The sequence below is a fragment of the Symphalangus syndactylus genome, chromosome 13, assembly GCF_028878055.3.
Source record: "Symphalangus syndactylus isolate Jambi chromosome 13, NHGRI_mSymSyn1-v2.1_pri, whole genome shotgun sequence".
In the NCBI taxonomy this organism is placed as follows: domain Eukaryota; kingdom Metazoa; phylum Chordata; class Mammalia; order Primates; family Hylobatidae; genus Symphalangus; species Symphalangus syndactylus.
In genome coordinates this window covers 116,392,283-116,397,315 of record NC_072435.2, presented here as the reverse complement: position 1 = coordinate 116,397,315, position 5,033 = coordinate 116,392,283, and positions in this window count along the sequence as shown.

Genomic DNA, 5,033 nt, shown 5'->3' with positions numbered 1-5,033 from the left:
CCATTTGACCTGTATTGCTTTTCCCAGTTTGGAGTTTGTGGATGTCAAAAACTGATGTCCTCCTCATGGTACAGCTCAACATGTTTCTCTGCCCGTGGATTTTTTCCAAATTGCCATGATCAGATTCAGATTTGATCCCTTCAGCAACCCCAGGGGCTGGTGTTGTGTTCTCTCATCAGTGGTATCTAATGTCTGGCTTTCTGGTATTTTTGCTTGTTTGTCCTTGAGATGGGATCGCGCTCGGTTGTCCAGGCTGGAGTGCAGTGGCGTGATCATAGCTCACTGCAGACTCGAACTCCTGGGCTCAAGCAATTCTCCCACCTCAGCCTCTCAAGTAGCTGGGACTACAGGTACATGCGACCACATCTGGCTAATTTTTTAAATTTTTTGTGGAGATGAGGGCTCACTATGTTGCCCAACCTGGTCTTGAACCCCTGCTTCAAGTGATCCTCCGTCCTCAGCCTCCCAAAGCACTGGGATCACAGGCGCAATCCACTGCACCCAGCCTGGCTCTCTGCTTTTTGATCAGAGCTCATGCTTTTAACCACACTGCTATGGGAACGCCTCCCGGCTACCCTCAGCTACCTGGGTTTTCTTCTATCTTCTGGACAAATTTGTCCTCAAAGGTGAGCCCTTCATAGCACTAGCGTTTCTGTGGCCGTGGGCCTGGCTAATGCCAGAAGGCAGCCCCTCAGAGTTCCCATCTGAGCCTCTCCACACTCCAAGGTCTGCGGAGGGATGGGGTCCTGCCTTCCTGTTGAGTGTCACCTCTCTCTGCTCCTCTCTCCAGCCCAGTACATCAGTTAGACAAAATTCCACTTAGTTTCCCAAAAGGGCCACACTCTCCCTTACCTTGGGGCCTTTGCCTATGCTGCAAACCAGAAATAATGCCCCTGACCACCATTTCTTCTTTTTTTTTTTTTTTTTTTTTTTTTTAAGACAGAGTCTTGCTCTGTTGCCCAGGTTGGAGTGCAGTGGCACAATCTCGGCTCACTGCAACCTCTGCCTCCTGGGTTCAAGTGATTCTCCTGCCTCAGCCTCCCGAGTAGCTGGGGTTGCAGGCACACAGCACCATGCCTGGCTAATTTTTTGTATTTTTGGTAGAGATGGTGTTTCACCATTTGGCCAGGCTGGTCTCGAACTCCTGACCTCAAATGATCCGCCTGCCTCGGACTCCAGAAGTCCTGGGACTACAGGCGTGAGCCACCATGCCCACCCTGCCTGCCCACCTCTCCTAACTAAGCACTGCTGATCCTTGAGGTCCTAGTAGATCTGTCCGTTTCTCCCCACACCCACCCACCAGATTGAATTGGGTGCCTTTTATGTACCTCCAGGGCTCTAGGCTAACCTAGTGGGTACTACTAATATGTAGCACTTAGGCCACTAGATTACATTTGTCTGGTTTCTGATCTATTTGCCCTGCTAGAGTCTGAATTGCTTGAGGACAGGAAGTCTTGCATGGGGCCTGGCACATAGTAGGAGCTCAATAAACATCAAGTGCATGTGTGCATGAATGAGCAGACAAATTGGCCTTTATGAGTCAGCAGGAGGCAAATCCAGGTGCAACAGAACAGCTTTCAGACAAAGAGCTTTTCTTTTTGGTTTTTGAGACAAAAGTCTCACTCTGCCACCCAGGCTGAGTGCAGCGGTGCAATCTCCCCTCTGCCTCCCGGGTTCAAGTGATTCTCGTCCCTCAGCCTCCCATGTAGCTGGGATTACAGGCATGCACCGCCACATCTGGCTAATTTTTGTATTTTTAGTAGAGATGGAGTTTCATCATGTTGGCCAGGCTGGTCTCGAACTCCTGACCTCAAGTGATCCACCCATCTTGGCCTCCCAAACTGCTGGGATTACAGGTATGAGCCACCTCGCTCGGCCTTAGACAAAGAGCTTCTCTAAGATGACACACCCAGAGCTCCCCACCAGGGAAGGCAGTGGTGCAGGTTGCAGAAAGAACTCTTGCCTAGGAAAGTGCATCTCAGTCCTTGAAAAGTCTCAGAGTCCTTTCTTCAAACAATCATACTAGGAACCCCAAAATATAAGACAAGTTGCTGGGCACTGTGGCTCACACCTGTAATCCCAGCACTTTGGGAAGCTGAGGTGGAAGGATCCCTTGAGGCCAGGAGTTCAAGACAGCCTGGACAACAGATTGAGACCCCATCTCTACAAAAAAATTTAAAAATCAGCTGGTGTGCATCTGTAGTCCTAGTTATGCAGGAGGCTGAGGCAGGAGGATTGCTTGAGCCCTGGAGTTCAAGACTGCAGTGAGCTATGATCCCACCACTGCACTCCAGCCTGGGTGCCAGAGTGAGACCCTGTCTCTAAAACAAAGAAAGAAAGAAAAAAAATCGTTTCCTGGCGGGAGCCAAAACAAAAAACAAAAGCAAATAAAAATAATTTTAAAATGAACAAACCAACAAAAAGACAAATTAATGGGGAGGAGTCCTAGCTTCAGCATGGGAGGAGGCAGAAGGCCTGCCCTGGGCCTCCCCTTACCCTGAGCATTAAGGGGCCTCTGAACAGTAGCCTGGCTACATTCTCCATTTCCTTTATCACAACTGGCATATCAATGATTTTATTATCTTTTTTTTAGACAGAGTCTCACTGTGTCGCCCAGGCTGGGGTGAAGTAGCGTAATCTCGGCTCACTGCAACCTCCGCCTCCCGTGTTCAAGCAATTCTCTTGTCTCAAACTCCCTAATAGCTGAGATTGCAGTCATACACCACTACGCCTGGCTAATTTTTGTATTTTTAGTACAGATGGGGTTTCACCATGTTGGCCAGGCTTGCCACTTCTTTGATTTTAGGCAGCCACACACTGGGGACAAATGAGTCCTAGTTAATCCCTAAGTCTATCCTGAGTGGTGTTCCTGGGGGCTCACCCTGCCGGCTGAGAGAGATGTCTACAGAAGCCCTCTTCCTGCAAGTTGCCTACAAGGCCACTGCATTTCTGAAACAGTGAAACTCTGGAGTCTCTGGGCAGAGCCAAGCTAGTACAGAGGCAGGCAGGGCTGCAGGCCTGCCTAGCAGGGCACAGAGCCAAGGGCTTAGTCTCAGAATTGGATTATTAGAGTGAATTTGGAGCTCCCAGTCCCACTGACCTCGGGATCGTGAGGATTACCCAGGCCTCTGGCTGGGGCCCACGATCCTCCACATTCCCTGCCAGGTCTCAGAATAAGGATCCTCCCTCTGCGGCAGCACAGCGGGCAACGGATGCTCTGCCCACCTCCCACCCCCAGCCATCAGCCCCGCAGCCTCCCCTGGCTGCCTGGAGGCACACCAGCCTCCCTTGTGTCTGGGATTTACAGCAGTGCTATTCAGGTTGTTGTCCACGGACTGGCAGCATCAGCACCCTCCGGGAACTTGTAAGAGATGCAAATTCATGGACCGCACCCCAGACATGGGATCAGAATCACTGCGAGGGTGGCCCAGATCTGGGCTTCACAAATGCTCCAGGCAATTCTGCTGTATGCTAAGGTTTGGGAACCAATGGCTTGAGGTGCACCGGCCACCCCACACACCTGCCCAAGTACGCTCCAAGCCTGTCTAAGACGACAACTTCTACCCACAAATTTCTCCTTTGGGCTCCTTTAAGACTTCACTTATAGAAACGAATTACAATGGGTCTTTTCAATTGCATGATTCCACTGCAGTCTGAATAGCAGTTCCTGGGGTGTGCAGTGCCATGCAATGCCCTGAGGGCACTTGCTATGCACTGACCCCATCCTTTATCATCCCCACATTACACATAAGGAAACTGAGCTTCCAAAAGGGGACGCGACTGGCCCTAAGTCACACAGCAAGCAAACCCTGGGCCTATCGGCTACACATCTTTTTCCCACTCAGCAGAGAGGATGGCAGCTATTTCTTTCTTTTTTTAGACGGAGTCTCGCTCCGTCACCCAGTGGCGTGATCTCGGCTCACTGCAGCCTCCACCTCCTGGGTTCAAGTGATTCTCCTGACTCAGGCTCCCAAGTAGCTGGGACTCTAGGCGCGTGCCACCACGCCCGGCTAATTTTTCTATTTTTGTAGAGACAGGGTTTTGCCATGTTGGCCAGGTTGGTCTTGAACTCCTGAATTCGGGTGATCCTCCCGCCTCGGCCTCCCAAAGTGCTGGGATTACAGGCGTGAGCCACGGCGCCCAGCCAGTGGCAGCTGTGTCTATATCTGTCTGTCCACACACACTGGGATTTCCTCCAGGGCAAAACCCTTCTCATCACTTCATTGGGCAAGCCTTTTCTGACCTCCCTACAGGAGGCCAGGCCTCCTTATTATATCCTGCCAAAGGTCCCTATATTTTTCCTTCATAGCAGTATCACAATTTGTAATCCTATATGATGTGTTTCTCTCATGCCTGTCTCTCCAACCAGTATGAAAGTTCCAGGAAGTCAGAAGTGATACAGACCCTGCTGGATGCTTCTCTTCTTATAGAACCTGATTTTGTTTGGGGAAGCTGAGTACCCAGCTAAATAACTAACTACATTCTTCAGTCTCCCTTAGCAGTCCCAGGTTCTGGCCCACAGATGAGAATGGAAGTCACTAAGTACATAATAGGTACTCAATAAATGCACGTTGGCCAGGCATGGAGACTCATGCCTGGAATCCCAGCACTTTGGGAGACCAAGGCAGGCAGATCACTTGAGGTCAGGAGTTTGAGACCAGCCTGTCCAACATGGTGAAACCTCATCTCTACTAAAAATACAAAAATTAGCCAGGCGTGGTGGCGGGTGCATGTAATCCCAGCTACTTGGGAGGCTGAGGCAGGATAATCGCTTGACCCTGGGAAGCAGAGGTTACAGTGAGCTGAGATCACGCCACTGCACTCCAGCCTGGGTGACAGAGCTAGACCCTGTCTCAAAACAGAAAACATAGGAAGTTCAAAAGAACCCTCATTTGACTTCATCTCAAAATAAATAAATAAACAAAAAATGCTGAATGCAAAAATGATCAGCTGGTTCTGGGCATGCAGCTGGTACTCAGGAAATGTGAGGGTCATCTAACCAGGCCCAAGGAGGAAAGACCATCACGGCTGTC